The sequence below is a fragment of the Propithecus coquereli genome, unplaced genomic scaffold (genome assembly GCF_000956105.1).
Source record: "Propithecus coquereli isolate 6110/MARCELLA unplaced genomic scaffold, Pcoq_1.0 Scaffold14, whole genome shotgun sequence".
NCBI classification, from domain to species: domain Eukaryota; kingdom Metazoa; phylum Chordata; class Mammalia; order Primates; family Indriidae; genus Propithecus; species Propithecus coquereli.
This window is the reverse complement of record NW_012138302.1, coordinates 11025241-11046052: the sequence shown is the minus strand read 5'-3', so window position 1 is coordinate 11046052 and position 20812 is coordinate 11025241. Positions and strand designations below refer to the sequence as shown.

The 20812-nt window shown below is 40.3% G+C and overlaps 1 protein-coding gene across 1 annotated transcript in view; it reads right to left on the bottom strand.

The window, feature by feature from the left end:
• Positions 1 to 20812, bottom strand: part of DAB1 (Dab, reelin signal transducer, homolog 1 (Drosophila)) — a 393749-nt gene that overhangs the window by 360303 nt on the left and 12634 nt on the right. The gene's annotated exons all lie outside the window — the stretch shown is intronic.

The following is a 20812-nucleotide window of genomic DNA, read 5'->3' as shown; positions in this document are numbered from 1 at the left end:
GCCATCATCTTGGCTGTGGTCCTAATTATTTTCTCTTTTACTCCCCTTAACCCGCATCCCTGACTTATTTCTTGTCAATTTCTATCTGTGCTTCACACCCTCTAGGCTGATTCCAAAAAGCAAATTTGATCAATTAATTCTCCAGCTTACAAGGTTCCAATGGCTCCCCATTACTTTAAGCATAAAGTCAAAACTCACCGGTATGGCAGGCAAGGCTCTTCACGACCTGGCCCCCGTCTACCAGTGCAGCTCAAACCCTCTACTCAGCACCACCCAGACTCCCTGGGGCACAGTCATATGGGACCAGTTTGCACCCACGTGGGTACAACTAAAGGCAACACACCATGGTAGTGCATGTTACCGTGCCTGGAATATGGTGTTTTCTCTGTTGGGAATGGTCTTCCCACATCCACTGCATATAGGATAAACTCCTTTCTTCCTTTATCCTATTTTCCTATCATCCTTCTAGCCTCAGCTCAACAAAAGAAATGGGGAATATATAGATAGCAGGAAGGGAGGGGGCAGAGTGACAGGGAGGAATGGAAGGAGGGTACAAGCTGGGATACTGGGACAATTTCTTGACTAATAGTTCTTTCCATAGTTATTATAACTGTTTCCCAAATGAAGTATACCTGGCAGCTAACTAGCCCTATACTTCCCTTGACACAGTCCATTTGGATAACCAGATGCCCCAGTATAAACCAACACAGCAACAGCAACAGTAAAAGTAATAGCTAATATAGCATACTCCAGAAAACTTCTCCATTCTCCACCTATATTAACTCATTTATTGCTTAGTCAACAGTGAGGAAACACAAACATATTAAGTAATTTGTTCAGAGCCATACAGCTTTTAATGGAGGGCCAGGGTGAAAACTGGGCCATGTGACCCGCAAACCCATGCTGTCAATCTCTACACCAATACTGCATCCACGGTCTGCTACTGTAAGTGGTACTACTAACACACAGCAAACTTCCTAAAACAAGCGCTCAGTATCTCCCATGCTCACTGTCTTATTACAGACAATGAAAGTTTGGGCCCTCTTAAGTAGACTGGAACATTATTCCCGAAACCCACGATGATGAAAAGAACACGGAGTTTGAATCAGAAGACCTGGTGGGATTCAAGTTCTATCTATATTATTCATTAGCTGGGTGGCCTTAGGCAAATCATTTAACTTGGACCTCAATTTCTGCCTATAATGGAGATATTAACACCTACCCTCAAAGGGATGCTCTAAAGTATAAATGAGATAATATCTATCAAAATACTTTGCAAATGGTATCATTTCAATTCTAGCAGTTCCATTCAAATAGCCACAATCATTGTCCTGACATGAAGATCACCTAGAGCTCCTTAATTCATGGAAACTAAAATTCTGCAAGCATGTGCCCCCAGTGTATTCCAGGGGCATAGATAATCAGAGCCCAGGCATTTAACCTTTTTCAGGACACTAACTCTTATCCTGTACAAAAGTACTCCTCCTTTCAAATCTTCCCTTGAAGGAGACCTGCAGAGATGATTTCAGCTTCCCCCAGGGATGAGACAAGGAGAAATCAAGGAGAAAGAGAGAGAAACGCCAGCTTTGACTCCTTTTCATTTCATTTTTTAACCAATCATGATCTTCCTAATTTTTATTTCATTATTTGCTGTTTTCCCTCTTTTCCCAACTTAAATGTTAGCCATGTTTACTATGGTCCCAGCTGATGCTGAGAAAAAAATCTGCTTTCAGAACACCCAAATTCTTAGATGTCCTCCTGCAGCGGTGGCTACTTTTCCTTCTCCAACTACATCTGTACGCAGTTGTGGGTCGGGCACCTGGGTTCAAATTCCAGTGCTGCCCCTGGCCGGCTATGATAAGAATCAATTAAGCTTCTCCTGTTCAGCTGGAGAGAAAACATGGCCACCAGGAACAAGGCTGAAGGACTCAAACTTTTTGTAGGAAACGATCGTGTCAATCAAGAGGCTGGACAGACACCAGTGGAATGCCAGTGTGAACAACAAGGTTTCTTACAACCTAAGAGCTCAAGAACCTTAAACCAATAAACTGAATTTCAGTAAATGAAGTTGGAACACAAAGAAAGAGAGGAATTAAGTCTGCCCAGTCTCAGAAAAACAGAATAAGAAATATTTTTGGCACGTCTTGAGAGGTTAAAGTTGTCCAGGTGACAAGGGTAGGGAAAATGCAATCCCATTAGATGGAACAGCATGTCCAAACCTTGGTTGTGGGAGGGGCTGGCACGCGCAGGAAATAGCCGGAAGATCAATGTGGTTCACACGAAATCACGTGTGGGACTGAAGACACGAGATGGAGAGAATGTCTGTGGAGTCGCAAAGCACCACACGAGAGCATGCTGTGCTACCCAGTAAGTCACAGAGATCTGTTTTTACCAAAATTCCCTCAAGAGACAGTATCGTGTTGGGGGAAGAGTGTACGCCATGGTGCCAGACTGCCTGGGCTCCACATTCAGGATTGACCACCTCCGCACCGTATGACTTTTTTTTTCAATTAACAAGTAAAAACTGTATATATTTATGGTGTACAACATGATGCATTGATATATGTATGCCTTGTGGAATGGCTAAATCAAGCTATCTCCTCACCACATGACCTTGAGCAAGCTGACTCCTTGGCTTTAGTTTCTTATGCAAAACGGGGATGGTATTAACAGGACCTAACTCAGAGGGATGTTGTGACAGCTCAGTGAACATTTAGAATAATGCAAGATCATCGTGATGTGTCTGTCACAAAGTCATGACTGTCAGTGATTCATTGAAAGAATTTTTGGTTTTTCCCAAAGGCCCATGTCAACATGGGGATCAGATTCAAGTAACCATTTCAGGAACTGCCCGTAACTGCTGTTTACAATGATTATCAAAGAAATAGATCGGGGGTCAGCAAACTACAGCCAGAGGGCTAAATCTGGCTCAACACGTTTTCCTAAGTGAAGTTATATTAGAACACACTCATTAGCATATTATCTGTGGCTGCTTTTGAGCGACAACAGCTGAGTTGAGTAGCTGCAACAGAAACTATATAGCCTGCCAAGTCAAAAATATTTACTATCTGGTCCTTTCCTAAAAAAGTTTACTGATCCCTGAGATAGATGACTGAATGCCACAGAGCGAGACAGGTGACACTCATATACATATACATGTGTATCTATTATCTAGAATGTTGATTCAAGAATTTGCTCATTTTCCTCTCCTGATCATTAAACTAGTAGTTCTCAGTGTGGCATTATTCTGTCACTACTTCTATGAGTGGGTTTCTCCCTGCTTATCATATGTGTGCAGTGGAAGAACAAAGTTGGAACCATTATCTTCGATCTTCCCAGATTATTAGAGCCAACACAGGCAGTGTTTTATTCAAAGCAATCTTTTCCCTATCACAGGTCGAATTACATTCCCCTTATTCCATCAGACAAACATCAGACCCAATGGGCATTGTGTTGCAAAGACAAACTGCTGAAGGCAGAGAGATTCGAAAACTGCTGGCCTTCTAAAAGAAACATACAGTTACCTTAGCCTCTCGTCTTGAGGTACAAAAACCGCCTTTGTGGTTGTCTGAAATACAAGAGATCTCAATTGCTGTTTACTGAACCTTAAACCTTGACAACATAGGCTACCTTCAGGTCCTGAACTAACTTCAGATTTATCCTTTCCTTAAGAAACTACAAAAGAAAGTGAGCTATATGCACCGCATCCCTTTTATTATGTTAGAATTAGGGGTTAGCACAGAAGGAAATGCTTTTCAGTGAACCTTCCCTGCAGATGCCTCTGGAAAACAGTGGTTGACCATGCCGTTTGAGTAGGATGTTCTAAAATGGTTTCTGTGAACATGATTTTAATCGGATTCCTATAAGAACAGAGAGACGTTTCATGTCCATAAAAGCTTAAAACCAATTATAAAATGTCAAGCATACTGTTTCTAGCAGGACTTCTCAGAGCCTTTAATTTGTGCATTGTGAATCTCCTAGAAGCATGCAGAGTTTCCCAAGCTTATTTAACCAAAGAAAGCTTTTGAGTCTGATTTTTCTTAGAACATAGGTTGGGAAATGTCATTAGAGTATTAAAAAAAGTTTCCTGATGGATGTAACCTACTTTACATACCCTCTTGGAAAGGATCTATTCATTAAAAATTGGTGTTTTTGCCATTCTTTCCACCAAAGGAGCAAACAATTACTAATGTAAATGCTAAATCCTACATTATCACTTGGCACCGAGGGAGACAATTTATGCAGAGGCCCAGCTTTGCAAACCTCAGCCTTACAAATTGGCTCTGCGCTATCAGATCAGATGTCACACATCATGGGAAACTTGAGGAATGAATGTCGCTTGAGCCACCACCGCAAGCCAAGAACTGTTTTACCCATAACATCACCTCTTTACATCTTCAAAACAACCCTGCAAATTAGTTATTATTTCCATTTTGCAGATGAGGATGTTGGGCACCAGAGAGTAACTTTCCTAATTACAACATCACCAGCATTTAACCTGTGTCTGTCTGGTTCAATAATACAAAGTGAATCCAAGCACTTTAACAGTGCTGTCCAAGAGAACTCTCCGTGATGATGGAAATGATCTGGATCTGTGCAGTCCCCTAGCTCTATCACGGTAGCCACTAGCCACATGAAGCTACTGAACACCCGAAACGTGCCTGGCATGACTAAGAAATTGGATTTTTATTTTAATAAATTTAAGTGTGAATAGCCACAGGTATCCCATGGCTACCATGTTAGGGAACGTAGCTCTATAGCATTCTTTTCTTAAGTACAGAGGCTATTTGCCTCAATTTTACCAAAACTCCAGGTTCTTAGTTTTCCATTAGCAAGCTCCAATTTTATTTTATATTGCTAATCAAGGAGATCCCAAGGACTGGCAAATACAGTGGAGAAAAGAAGTAACAGCAGAAAATACGGCTAAGATTGAACATGATCTAAAGGAACACAGCAGGCTAGGGGCATTTCTTGTGGGCCAGAGCATCCGAAGTATTTTAACAAGTTATCAGGTGACATATGGAAAGGCACAGCATGAGCACAAGCACTGATCAGTCTGGGGGACTGGAAAGCGCCCAGTGCACTGCAGTGCGCTCTGACCCACCACGTGAAGCTTCCCCTATTCTATGTGCTAGCGCCGACACATGAAAGGTTTGAATGTTCTGCTCAAAACATTAGTCTGCAAGGTTTGGAGAAATCCATCTAACCCAGCATCTGCACGCCAAACAAGCCCAATGAGTGATGGATAACTGTGACGAAGTTCATTCAGGTGTAAAGGGCCAGATTTTCTGGATTCCTTTTGGGAAGTTGTATTATTTATTTTTTTTTTCCAACTCTACTTGCTAAGCTTTGACACAGATCCCATGATTTCACCTTTGGGGAAAAAAAGTACCTTAAGTGGTTAATGTTGTATCTTACTAATTTGATTCGGTGATGGCAAAAGTAAATCGTGGGTTGTTCTTTGACTTTCCTAGTTTAGCAATTCATCAGCTGACTATAGATATGTATCCCAGCACAGAGGCTAATAACACGAGTTCTGCAATCACACTGTCTGGTTCGAACACTGGTTCTGCCACTTAATAGCTATGTGACCCTGCCCATGTACTAGTACTTAACTTCTCTATGTCTCAGTTTCCTCATTTGTAAAATGGGGACAAGAATGGAACCTACCTCTCAGAGATGTTCTCACATGCTAAGATAGAGCCAGACCATAAGCACTTGTTACTAAGGACTTAGCTCCTTTATGAATACTGAACAAGTCATTTGTTCATACTAAATCAGTGGGTTTTTTAATATATAGAATAACAATGTTTCCTGTACATGTGTGTATCTTTTTTATGCAGTCTACCCGAGAAAATGTAAACAACATGCTTTCAGAAGCACAAAGCAACATAATAATAACATTTTCTCTTATATTAACATATTGCATTTTTTTCTTGGGATCAAAAAGGACCTGTTTCTCTAGCCGGGGTGACAGAGTGAGACCCTGCCTTCCAAAAAAAAAAAAAAACAGAGGACCTGTTTATTCAACAGAAATTATAAAATATAAGAATTAGAAGGATCCTTAGAAATTATTTTATCCAATGTGGGATCCTCTACATTGCCCCTTTCCCTCAATTTTCCCAGCTGTAAACGCTGGGAAAGTAAGCACATTACATAAACCACTTCACACTCAGACACTTCCAATAAGCCAAAACCGGCCTCCTCTAACCTCCACACCTTTGGTGGTGAACAGAAGAATTCTAACTCCCATCCCACACTTCCACATGGCAGTCTCCTAAATATTTGAGGATAGTGATCCTGCTCCACACTTCCCCCATCCCCATTATCCCTACTGACACACACGTTTTACAGTATAAATATTTCCAGATGCTTCTATTACTTTCTAATTCCGATTTGCTCTCCAGAGGCAGAGAGAGGAATCCATGATCAGCTTTTTCTTTGTGTCTAAAACACTTCTGTTAGTATGCCCCAAGAGAGATTGGGCAGCTTGAGTAGCCTACTGGCACATATAACTTAAATCAACTACCTCCCATCCCCTTCAGAAGAAGGGCCAGATATTCACTATATCCTATTTTGCTATTAATATTAATGGTTTGCACCTAAGTGTAAGCCTTTGCATTTAGCCCTTTTAAACTTTACCCTGTTTGACTCAGTCTACCCTTCTTATGTGTAAAGATCAGTTTTTAGCCTGCCATTTTGGCTCTCTTGTCTGTGTTATCTGCCAATGAGGTAGGCATACTTTGTTCACTTTCTCCCCATCCCTGATAAAATTGTTAACAATCAAAACAACTTCCAGTTGACTGCGCAAGTTTACAGAGATACTAGATATATAAGGCTTTTCCATCCAAACATGTGGACACTATGGACTGCACCCTTTGAGGAAAGCCCATAGGCAGGGGAGAGAATTATGAAGTGAAAGAGGCACCGTCACTGTCCTTGGGACACTCACAGTCTTAGGCAGGGACAACATGTACAGGATTAAGTAGAACGCAGGTTTTCATGCAGGTGTCCTGGAGCATGGAGGGACAGCCGTTCGTTCTGAATGGATCTAGGAAGGCAACAGACCAGGGTGTTGATGGATAAAGAGTTGCAGTTAGTGATATTGAAAAGGGAGATGACAGAACCTTGTAGGAAAATGGGATTTTTAATGATGCAAGTGACATAACTATTTTTTGTTTGTTCATTTTGGAATATTTTTCTCCTTTGTGGAAAACTTGCTGAGAAGCAGCATGTCAATTATTATCTCACAACCCTCTCCTTATCCAGAAATGGTTCATTCCACTTCCACCTTCTGATTTGGGAGGTGATAATAAAATTTATTTCTTTTCTAACTTAAAATGCAAAGCAAAAATACCCCATGTGTACAAATCAGGGGCAAACTCTTCCAGGCTGTGCTTCACAACTCTCTGAATGTCTTAACAACATGCATGCGTGCTTGCTAACGTCTGAAAGCTGGAGATGCTGGCTCTGTGCTTGGAGACCGGCCTACACTAAGGCTTTATAATGCTTCCTGGGTTTTGTCCAGTTCCTCGCAGGGTGCCCAATTACATTTCATTTTCTGTGTGGCCTTTCCTTCCTTTGAACACCGACTTGAGGGCAGGGTTAGGGGTTGAATGTGTGTTCTTCTGATATTGAAGTCCTTCATCAGGGGAAATGCAGTCTGACTCCTGGCTGGGCTTTTGTTTATAAATGGGCTTTTCACAGTTCTTCCTTCCAATTCAGTCTCTAGTTGAAGCTTGAAATGATTAAAGATGTTTGCAGGAGCCAGAGTTGAGGAACTGTTTTTTTATTCTTTTCTATTGGAGGTTACCAACTCACCATCAACATCATTCCAACCACACGGAAACAAAAGGCAGTGCAATTAAGAGTGATTGATTTTTAGTGGAAGGGTCTTTTTTCCTTGTGGAGGATGAGAAGAGATTTGTGGACAGGGGCTGTATCTTATTCTTCTTCATTTCCTCAACATTGTGCACAGCACCAAGCATCCAGCAGGTTCTTAATATTAATAAATACTGAATAAGAGGAGAACATGATGGATGGGTGGGTGGATGGATAACATAGTTTCCTGATCTCAAAAAGAGACTGTCCTAATTAAATATAATTTTAATATTAATTCAAATTTGCGATTCTAGGCTTAAATCACTTTTTGAAGTAAATTAGGACATTGATAGGCATATTTACTTGTATAATACGCATATGCTGTAGAAGGTAGGCCACGATGGAGACTCCCAGTAGTCTGTAGGGTGCTTGCAACACAAATGCCTCTCATTAGCTCACTGGTCAGTAAGGACAGTAGTAAGAACCAGAATCCTATCTATTAACATCCATCCCAGAATGTTACAGATCAAAAGCCCTCATTTTACAGATAAGAAAAATGAGGCTGGTAGAAGGAAAGTGACTTGCCCAAGGTCACATAGCTAGAAGGTGCATGGCTTGGACTGAATTTATTGTTGCTTTCCTGGGGAAGCTGATCATTCCTATTCAAGGCAGAAAAATAATATGCAGCAGCTCAAGCCATAATAGACCTAATGGACTCAATTAACTCCAAGGTTCCTTCCTTGCAATGAAGACCCAGCAAGTCTAAGACATTGGGAGCCAGAGTGAAAATGATAATTGCTCTAAATGGATAGTGCTGGATTATAATAGCCTGTCTTACCTTCCCAAAGCGTGGGGTACTCACTGACGGAATGGCTGTCTCTGCCTAGCATTCACTGAATTGAAATTATGGGTAGTTTCAAACAGATTAGGAGATAAGAGGGCCTTTGGAATTATCATGTAAATGTCTTTCAAACTTGTAATAGCATTAGTATTTGACAGCTCCAAGGACTCATCCATGTTAGAGAGAGCTCACCTCCCAATGTAAACTGCTGGAGATCTGAAACACTATTACTGAGTGTCTGCAAGTCGATGTGAGAGATGTACAGTGCCTCAGTATTGGAGCAGATATTTTTAAAGTTAATTTTTAACTCCTGAAAATGAAAAACACAATAGGCTCAGTCTGTGAAGCTGTTCCTATCTAAAGACTCCCAACATCCGCTACTAAAATTGTGCTTGGCACATAAGCCACTTGGCTAACTTCAGGTGGCTGAATGAACAAAGGTTATGCATGGTCACCTGACCTGCCCATGAACTCCTAACAATAAGTACCAAGCTGCTGGTTCTTTCCACTACTCCAACATGACGGACCAACATACGACGCTATATAAAGCAAGATTATTAGAGCACTGCATGCCGATATCAGGTTTTTTTTTAAAAAAAAAACAAGCCAAAAAGAGTGTTTTTCATATTTTATCCGGTTAACAGTAACATCTTACGCTGTTCCATGGAGACTTACCAAGTGTGGGCCCTAAATTATCTCATGTAGCCTGGGCTGTTTATTTGAGCCACTTCTCACATGAATCTACAGCATTACCATTTAGTAATGCTGAGGACAGAGAAGCAATCATAGCTTGCGCCCATCTAGACACATTACACAATTCATACGCACTGCAATCATGACATGGGATTTATTCAGTCTCAGACACTGACGTTGATGTGGCTCAAACCTAATTTTCTAGCGGACAGCACAATTCTCATTGATTTGGGGAGATATATTCACATTGTCTTGCTTTGCAGACTAGCTCGCCCAGAGTCCATGCAAAAACAAATCTCTAAACATCAAAATATCAGTGGGGATGGTGGAAGAAAATTCTTTTCTTTTTTGAAGCACTGGAGTGAACTTATCACCAAAAAGGCCACATTTTCACATGATGGGAAGTAACATAGCATTGTCCTACCATGAGGTGCTGAATAATCAGAAATGTACAAAAGAATTCCATTATGTGCATAAAATGATTTGCCTATCCACTCAACTGCAAACATTTGGCATTTCATATACATTAAAATGAAATTTCCCGGAGAAACTACTGAATTTACTTTACATGGTGTAAGTATCTAAGCAATTTTACAACTATTAATACACAGGAGTCCCCTTTCAGACATGTTTGTATCTTGTTTTTTTTTTCTCTCCCTGTAAGATCTCTAAAATTTAAGGTAGCTTACTCATGTGGTTGCCAAATATTTACTGAGTGCCTCATTCAAAAGAATTTTCAATTATGGAAAAACATATATGAAAAGACACCTCCCCTCAAGGAGTTCACAACCTGGTCAGGAATACAAGATATAAAGATGCCTGCTCTGATATACCATGTCATTTGGTGAAAAATACAATAAAAAAGAGAAGGAGAAAGCTTAGGTCAGGGGACCCTAGGAAGTCTTCTGAGAGAGCAAGTGTGCACGCAACCCTAAACTGTATACTAGTCATCAGGCATTATTGCAGAGATAGAAAGAAAGCAGTTCAGCGTGCATAAAACCACAGAGTGTAACAACAGGCAGGAATCTTAGAGATCATCCACCCAAACCCTTGTTTCTCAGTTGAGAATATTGAGGTCCAGAGAGGTCATGTAACTAGCTCAAGGACACACACATCTTCTGAATGACGTGAGACTGGAACGCATCCATTCTATCCTACTCTAGCTCTGCTACACAGCCTGCCAGGGCTTCCTTTCTTTTACCTGCACACAGGTAACTCAATTCAGTATAGGTGACTCAGTAAAAGTGACCACAGAGATTTGTCAAGACTGAGCTTCATTGTTTAGGTCCCTTTTAAATATGGAATGCCTATCCATGATTCCAGTTGGAATAAAACAAACTAAAAAGTAAGCTGTGTTCGTGACATTGTATAATGACATCATTATACAATAGTGACTTACTAGGTAAAAGTTGATAATACATTAGCACTCTTGCCACAATAAAAATGAAGTAAAAAAAATAGAGAGATAAAGAAAAAGACCCCTAATTTCATGGTACAGTAGATGTCGGAACAAGAAATGAACTTATACCTATGAGGTCAATCTCATCTTGTAGTCAGGAAATATTAATTTGCTCATATGCTTTATGCTGGAGAGTATAAAAGAAAATTGCCATAAATGGTGCTACAAAATTTCAACATCTCTTATGAGGCTGAGCAAGAACAGTAAAAAAACAAACTGTTTTAGTTATCATATTTTATTACACAAAGGGCTGAATCAGAAAATTGGAATATTAATAAAATATTTTCTACACGGACAAAGATCTAATATGTTACAGTCATGTTTAAGGGCAGTGAGTCCTTTTTTGTAATTATTAACAGGGATGGTTTAATTACACCCATAAGTCCCAAGATACTGCCACAATACTCCAGCTGGGGACTGAAGTGCCCACTCTCTACCTGATTCCTAGATTATCTGGAGTCTGACATGCAAATCCCATCAGCTTTGATTCATATCCTTCTAAGAAGGAGCTCAGGCAATATATCTTTGCCTTATTAATAAAGAAAAATAATCACAATAGATGCATCGATTTGCTTACATTGTTAATTCTCTGGGGCATAGTTACCTACTTCCTAGAGAGAAAGAATTAGCTTGTGAATATACTGTCATAAGCACAGACACAGCAAGATCAGACAGAATCCAAACATCCCAACACTCTGGTAACTGGAAGATGCATCTCAGGATCCTTCTTTGGATAAGGCAATGGTCCCATTAAATAAATGACAAAATCATGCTATGTGAATTGATTGCAATTCACAGGATAGAAAATCTGGCCCCCCCTCACCCCCTGCCCAACAAACAGACTTTCCTCATAAGAGAAATGGAGGAACCAAGAAGGCTTCAAAGATATAGGTCAGTTAAAAGTGCTTTAAACATGTATTTCCCACCTTGACTTTCCTTGGGGGAATTATCAACTCACCCCAGTTTTAGTCCATGCAGTTGGGCGGGGCTGACCTCATCCTCTGGCTGCCCCAGTCCTGGCCAATGAGCATGAATTCCACCACCTCAACCCTAACTGTAGTGACTGGTTCAGGAATAAGAACAAGTTCCCTGAGAGCCAGCCTGAGGCCATTCTGTGGATCCACTGAAAAGCCCTCTTTCTTCCTGGGGTTACTAAACTAGTAGGATTTAAGCCTGATTATTGGTGGCCATCGTTGCCACTACTTGGGGAGAGCCTACTAATAAAGACAATGCAAAGAAGGCAAAGCAGAGGTGTGCAAACAGCTGATTGAGCTCTCGGCTCTAGCCAGGCCTGCAGCTAGACGACACCTAGACATGGCTCTGTGAGCCAAGAAAGTCCCTTTTAGACTGCAATCAGACTAATATTTTTGTCATTAACAACCTGAAGAGTTTGCATATACTCGACATTCTAAATTCAAAATTCTAACTTAACATGGTAGCAGGTGTGTGAGGGACCCTCTACCAACTTTCCATCAAAATTAAAAGAATGTACAGAAAGGAAAAATGCAGTATCTTGAGACTGCCCCAGGGGTTAAGAGAATCCTATATCTAGAAAACCCCAAAGACTCTACCAAAAGACTCCTGGAACTGATAAATTCAGCAAAGTCTCAGGTTATAAAATCAAGATACACAAATCAGTAGCATTCCTGTACACCAATAACAGTCAAGCTGAGAGTCAAGTCAAAGTCTCAACATCATTCACAATAGCCATAAAGAAAATAAAATACCTAGGAATATACTTAACCAATGAGGTGAAAGATCTCTACAAAGAGAACACAACACTGAGGAAAGAAATCACAGATGACACAAACAAATGGAAAAACATATCATGTTCATGGATTGGTAGAATCAACATTGTTAAAATGCCCACACTACCCAAAATGGTTTACAGATTCAATGCAATCCCCATCAAAATACCAAGGTCATATTTCACAGATCTAAAAAAATAATTCTATGCTTCGTTTAGAATCATAAAAGAGCGCAAATAGCCAAAGCAATCTTAAACAAAAAGAACAAATCCAGGGGTATCACATTACCAGACTTCAAACTATACTACAAGACTATAGTAACCAAAACAGTATGTGTTGGCACAAAAATAAGAGACATAGACCAATGGAACAGAGCAGAGAACCTAGATACAAAACCATCTACATACAGTAAACTGATCTTTGACAAAGCAGACAGTAATATACACTGAGGAAAAGTAGCCCTATTCAATAAATGGTGCTGGGAAAACTGGATAGCCACATGAAGAAGAATGAAACAGGATCCATATCTCTCGCCACTCACAAAGATTAATTCAAGATGGATAAAAAGACTTAAATGTAAGGCATGAAGCCATAAGAATTCTAGAAGAAAATGTTGGAAAAACTCTTCCAGATATCAGCCTGGGCAAAGAATTTATGCAGAAGACCTCGAGGGCAATCACAGCAAAAACAAAAATAAATAAAGGGGACTCGATTAAATTAAAGCTTCTGCACAGCGAAGGAAATATTCAACAGGCAAAAAGACAGCCCACAGAATGGGAGAAAATATTCACAAGCTATACATCTGATAAAAGGTTAATACCCAGAATCTACAAAGAACTCAAGCAAATCAGCAAGAAAAAAACAATCAACCCCATTAAAAAGTGTGCAAAAGACATGAACAGAATATTTTTCAAAAGAAGATAGACAAATGGCCAATAAACATGTGGAAAAATGCTTAACATCACTAACCATCAGGGAAATGCAAATTAAAACCACAGTAAGTTATCACCTTATCCCAGTTAGAATGGCTTTTATTAAAAAGTTCAAAAACAACAGATGCTGGCATAGATGCAGAGAGAAAGGAACACTTATACGCTGTTGGTGGGACTGCAAATTAGTACAACCTCTATGGAAAATAGTATGTTGATTCCTCAAAGAAGTAAAAGTAGACCTACCATTTGATCCAGCAAGCCCACTACTGGGTATTTACCCAAAGAAAAAGTCATTTTATCAAAAAGACACCTGTACTCGAATGTTTATTGCAGCACAATTCACAACTGCAAAGATGTGGAATCAACCCAAGTGCCTATCAATCCATAAGTGGATTAACAAAATGTGGTAAATGTATACTATGGAATACTACTCAATCATGAAGAAGACTGAATCAAGGCCTTTTGCAACAATTTGGATGGAATTGGAGACCATTATCCTAAGTGAAGTATCTAAAGAATGGAAAAACAAACACCACATATACTCACTATTAAATTGGAACTAACCGATGACCACACATGTGCACAGAGGGAAGTAAAACTCAGTGGAAATCAAGTGAGGGGGCAGGGAGAGGAAGGGATGGGTGAAAACTTATCTAACAGGTACAATGAACACTATCTGGGTGATGGGCACGCTTATAACCCCGACTCAAGCATAACAAAAGTGATCCATGAAACCAAAAACATTTGTAGCCCCATAATATTTAGAAATAATTTTAAAAATAAAATAATTATAGGTTGTAATAAAACACATTTCCAATAATGCTGGAAATTACCCCTCCCCAAAAAAAAAACAAAAAAAGAAGAGACTAGAGGAGAAAAACTAAATGTTTTATATGGGTATGTCAGTATGAAAGTGAGAAAACTATACTGCTAACCCTTATGATTCAGTCATAAATCTTTACTGTTTTGTAATAAAACACATTTCCAATAATGCTGGAAATTACCTCCCCCCCAAAAAAAAAACAAAAAAAGAAGAGACTAGAGGAGAAAAACTAAATGTTTTATATGGGTATGTCAGTATGAAACATAAAATCTAAGTCCACTCTACTCTTTGAACCAGAACAATATAAGCCTATGCTGTGCAATACGGTAGCCGCTAGCCACACGGGGGCTACTTAAAATTAAGTAAAATTTAATTTCTTAAAAAAATTCAGTTTCTTAATCACACCAGCTACATTTCAAATACTCAGTAGCCCTGTGTGGCCAGTGGCTACCATAGTAGACAGCACAGATACAGAACATTTCCATCATCACTAAAAGTTCCAATGGAGAATGTTGATAATAATGCTGTCCTTTCTAGACGTGGGATGCAGTCACAATACCAACCAGAAAATCAGGTTGCCACAAAAGATTAGTGAATGAAGACATTCATCCATGTGTTAAGATAGTCATCAAAGCATTATTTATTTTAAAAAAAGAATTAGCAACAACTTAAATGTACAAAGGGAAGGGTTAAATTATGATACAGGTATGCAAAAAATATTATATAACTATTAACAGGACATTTAAAAGTTTTTTTTAAAGAGATATGGAAATAACGTGAAGTTTTTTTTAACAAAAAGTAAACAAATAATGTATCAACAGGATGAACTCCACGAAGTAAAATGTTTATAGCAGAAAGAATAACAAATCCTAATAGCTAATTTTTAAAATGTTTTCTACGTGCCAAGTAACAGGCTTAAATTTATTATCTGGTTTAGTAATAAAAATAGCAGATACAATAGATGACATCTTTATTTCCATTTCACAGATGAGAAAACTAAGACTTGGCAAGATTAAGTAAATGAAGGAGACTGGACTGAAACCCATGTTGGTCTGACCTCCTACCCTAGCCTTTTTATCTCCAGTACTGAAAATATAAGCAGTAATTGCCACCAGGTAGAAATATAAGTGACTTTTTTCTCTTGTACGCTTTGTGTTGTGTGTTTTCCAAGTTCAATAAACAAGGGAGAAAACATTTCTTGAGAAAAAAAATTTCTGAAAGAAAATTTTATTAAACTTGACTGTAGCTACTATATGGTTAAAAACAGGCTGCTGTATGCAAAGGATTCTTGCTTAGAACGGGTTAATTGTGAACACTAGGAGTTTTCATATTCTGCTAAAGCTTCTGTTCAAATCTAATTTCTCAAAGTATACTGCTAGACATTAATGAAAACCCAAAGAGACACACACGCATTCAGGAGATGTATAGCCAATGAATTTTCTGTTGTTTTTATAGTGAACAACTTTTTTATATCCTAACATTTTTATGCCAGCTATGAAAAAGATAAATAAATATTTATGACATTCACTCAATTCCACAGTAACTACTAAGTTGCTCATGTTTTCACTCTGGTTTGAAATGTGCATATTTTAGTGGCTGGGAGTGTCAACCCTAAGTGTGAAAGCCACAGAATGCTGTCATTCCAGACCCTAAAACTACCCATTTGACCTACTACAAGGATAAGCCCTTGGTAGCCACACGTAATAAGCTTAATTAAAGCAGCTGTAGACTTAGATGTAAACTTCATTGCTTCAGAACTCCAGTGGACACTGGTTTCACTAAAGCTTTTACCATATAACAGAAGAATCTCACCAAGAAAAACAAGAGAATTGAGGAAACACATAGAAATAAATGAGGACCAATTTCCACAATTCAACTGTCTTGCAGAAATTTTCTCCTTTACCAAATATGGCCCAATTTACCCCTTGGTATATTGACTAAACTTCCACTTGAAGGAGATTTATGTGGTCATAACATCCTAATTATAAAGAATAGGCCAGAATTCACCAATGTGTGGTTCATAAGCTAAAAACAGCCCTTAAACCAGTTATCTTTAACCCATGAAATGTTTTTTGTTTTAATTAATTTAGTATCAAATTTTTAAACAGAGGGACTTCACAGAAAAACAAGATTTCTACCTTTTCTCGAAGAAGCCAAAGACCTGCTACGTGGGTCCAGCATTCTGTTACTATAAACCATCAATTTGTTGGAGATCAATGTTGACCCTCCCAGTACCCACCCAGACTGTTTCACTCACTAATGCCTGGCCCTGTAGGCATTTGAGCTTCCAGCTCTAACAGGAGACACCTGAAAGACCATTAAAATACACCACACCTGATACACACACATCCTCACTTCACTTAAATAAAATAACTGTATTTATTCTTAGACTGTTCTTAGACTCCAGGCAACAGGAGAATCATGTTAACTGCAGAGAAGGCTACACAAAGGAAAGGCTATTTCACCCCCAGACACATAACCACAATCTCACGGCTAACACTTGGCAACAAGGTGCTCCACAAACTGGCCCTGACAACCTTCCCATCCTCCTCATCTTCCCAGCTCCTGCCACCCCATCACTTCATGGTCCACTCATGTCAAATTACCTAGGACCCCTATGCAGGATGGTGCCTTTGTTACAGTCCCTTGATGGAGAATGCTGATTTTGTGTCTTCACGAAGGCACATAGATATAGTTTCTATCATGCCTTAACCTGTAAGCACGGAGCCCAGCACAGCACCCAGAACATACTTATTACATGAAACACTCACCAGCAAATTCAAAGTCACTCAAAATGCTTAGCGTAGATGCTGACCTTTTGCTACCGAGGCAAAAAACATCCCACTATCTTATTTTTTACTTCAGCAAATACCTTTTTGGTTGTACTTAGCCATCATTACCTGTTTATTTGTGCTTCCCTGACTGTTCCTGGATCGTGAGGGAGAAAGTGTGTGTCTTTTACATGGCAATATCCACGGATTCCACCATTGTGCCCAGTACCCGGAAGCAGCTCAAAAAACACTGAGTAAATGGATGAAGTGATAGAGCGCAGAGCCCTTTCATGCAAATGATCACTCCTTGTAGGGGACACTTAGGTAGCCATTACCTCTTCATCCCCACCGCCACCATCCTCATCATCACATCATCACTGCCACCAGCACCACCGCCATTTGACAGATCGCAGAGACACAGTACACAAGGCTCCCACGCCAAGAAGTCAGAGTCCAAACACGGGCCTTTCTGTTGAATGCAGCTGAAATGCAGCCAAGGGGATGGGAAGCATCAGGATCCTGCAGACTGTTATTATTCCATATGCTCCTACCTGCTCCTTCACACCCTCCCAATTTGAAAAAACAATAATAACTGCTTGTTTAGATCATGTCAAAGACGAAGTCACCACTGTATCAGCAACCTGCAACGCACCTAGAAGAGAGCTTGCTTAACAATGTACACAGAATTCAATTCTAACAGTGACATGCCTGATGTCTTTACTTAGAGAACATATCTCACATCTCCTTCCTCTGGAGTTTTCTGTAAGTTATGGATTAATAAACTTTCCCTAAGAATGCGGCTTTATTAGTCTTGCAAAATATTCAGAAAAAGAAAAATATTTTATTATTCCCATCAAAAGTGAATTATGATAAAGCCCCACACGGGCTCAAAAGACATAAAGTTGTTTTCTACAGCAAATTGTGTTTGTGGTGCTCGTTTTCCCCTCTCCAGCCAGATATGGAGTAAACAAAATGTCAAACTGTCTCCTAAACTGTGAAGACGATAGGGACCACCAAGGTCACCGCAAATCATGACCTTGTTTTTGAAGGGAGAAAGAGAAAGTCAGCACAGAGGGGTGGGGTGGGGGTGTTAGTTCAAGCCCCTCCTCTTAAAGCTGAAAAAAACGGAGGCACAGAGAAAGGGAATCTGTCATCATTCGACTACTGAATTCTCTTTATTATCTTGAAGCATGTCCTTTTCAGAGGGAAGTGCTGTGTGACATTGTGCAATGCTTTCCTTTGCTGCAGGTGGAGAAGGGAGGAAGAGAGGAACTACCGTTTGTGGCATGTCAGTGTACACCAGGCACAGTTCAATTGTGTCGCATGTATTACTTCTTTTGATTTACAAAATAACTATAATGACTCATTTTTTGACTGAGGCTCAGAAAGTTAAGGGTCTTTCCCATGGTCCCAAAGCTAGTTAGGAGCCATGTCTTGGTTTGAGCATCTGTAAAATGGGGATTGTAATGCCCATCCTCTCTATCTGATAGGACCGTTCTGAAGATCGGAGGAGGAGGTATCTAAAGAGCAAGAGTGTGTGTGTGTGTGTGTGTGTGTGTGTGTGTGCGTGTGTGTGCATATATGAAATATTACACAAATGTAAGATTACTGCAGCTAGTGTGGGATTTACCAAGATAGTCACCCATTGGCAGCATCCTTTATTACCTCTAAATGTCAAACATTTAAATGTTTGAATGGAACCAAAGAATCAGACCTAAAATAAACATTACTCACTGCGAAAGGGAAATCAATGTTTCTGGCTCCACTACTAACCCCTTGGTGACCTCACAACATGAAGCCGTGTGTCCTCCCTATGCAAAATCTGCTCCTCTATAAAACGAGTGTGCTGTTCTGCCAGGCTACAGGCTACTGACACAGGGAACCATGAAATGCCAGAGCTGTGATGTTCACACAAGCACTGCCGACCTGCAAGTTAGCAACTACATTTCCATTCTTTTCCCCTCTGTCCTCTTGAAGTACAGGTTCACAATCCCTTACCCAAATTCCCTGGGGTCTGATGTATTCAGAATGCAAATCTTATTTTGCATTTTAGAAAGGCAGCATATACTATACTATACACTTACCTTTTATTTGTAATATCCACACCCAGATTCAGGATGATATCTAGTAATCAAACTCATTAATGCTTCTGGAGCACATGGATGAATATTCCCACCCAGAGGGGTCAATAAAGATTCTAAGTACCCTCATGTCAGTTCAGATCAGGTCAGGTTTTACCATTGAATGAGTTACCAAAAAAACTTTTACTTTTCAGAGCCTTTAGATTCTGGGATTGCAGAAAAAGGTAGGAACCATGTGGTCCTACTGCTGCTGTTCTACTCCCTGGGGCACCCAACACTCACACGGCCCACCTTGCCAAGATAGAGTCCACTGCCAACACAGTCACTCTCGATTCTCTGCAAGGGTCCATGGATGGGAGCTGAGGGGGGAGGTCAGGTAAAAGGAAGAAGGGGAAGCCGATCCAAAACAGTGTTTCACTGCATTGTTTTCTTTTAGTTCTGCAAAATTCACAAACAGATCTATTTCCTGCTACGTGAACAGGTTCTTTGCCTGTTTCTCTCAGATCCACTCCTAGCCCCTTCCCCTGCTCTGCTGGATGTTGCAGAAAGTTGATCCTAACTGCATGTCTCAGGCTCCCCTGGCTGTTGACTTCCAGTTAGGGTCACTTAGTGGGAAAGACCCGCAGGAGAGAGGAGAGGAAAAGGGAGAAGCTAGGGTATTTCTCTCCCTTTCTCTCTCTTTCTGCTTCAAGATAGCGTCCCCAGAAGTGGCCAAGTCTCCTTCAGGGTTCCAGCCCATCCCTGTGTGGTGCCCACCGCCCCCATACGCATCTGCTATGCTTCCAGCAGCCCGGACTCCTGGCAGTTTTCCCAGTGTGGCCCATCCTCCAAGGTTCTAGCTGCCCCCTGGTGGGCCCACCTCCTGGCCTCTGATGACACCATATCCTCCCTTGGTGCCTGCAGATCTACAGTCATTTGGCTTCCTGCTGCTGCTGCTAATGTCTGTCCTTTGCTTCTTTATCACAGTTTCAGCTCTTCCAACACCTTTGGAACTAGTTTCCTACATTAAATTCTTCCTATTAAGCTCCCTGGTATGGATCTCCTGGTTGTCACTGATACAGCATGTGTCATTAAAATTATTAAATTGGGCTTGGAGTCGTGGTAGTGTGGCTGTCGCTGTTTTGGGTGCATTCAGAGAGAGCACAGAGAAGCACATTTACCCTGACACATTGGCAGAGCTTTGATCTTCAGGCTAATTTTAAACCAGCATCAGATAATCCACCAAGTGAACAATCACATATAAAAAATATTTATGTTACTCTGGGGCTTGACAAGGAACTAGAAAGTCCACCTCTCAACTCTGCTCAAAATACTTCCTCCCCTGCTGAAATAATGCCTGCGAGAAAGAGAGGGAGCCAAGCACATTCTACGAACTTTGGAAAGTCGCAGGACAAACCTTTAGGTTAAGAAGCCAACCCCGGTGAGATTGGCCTCTATCAAAAAAACACAAAACAACAAATGTTGGCGAGGATGTGGAGAGACAGGAACTCTTCTACACTGCTGGTGGGACTGCAAATTAGTGCAACCTCTGTGGAAAAGAATGTGGAGATACCTCAGAGAGCTAAAAATAGAAATACCATTCGATCCAGCAATAGCACTATTAGGCATCTACCCAAAAGAGCACAAAACATTCTACGATAAGG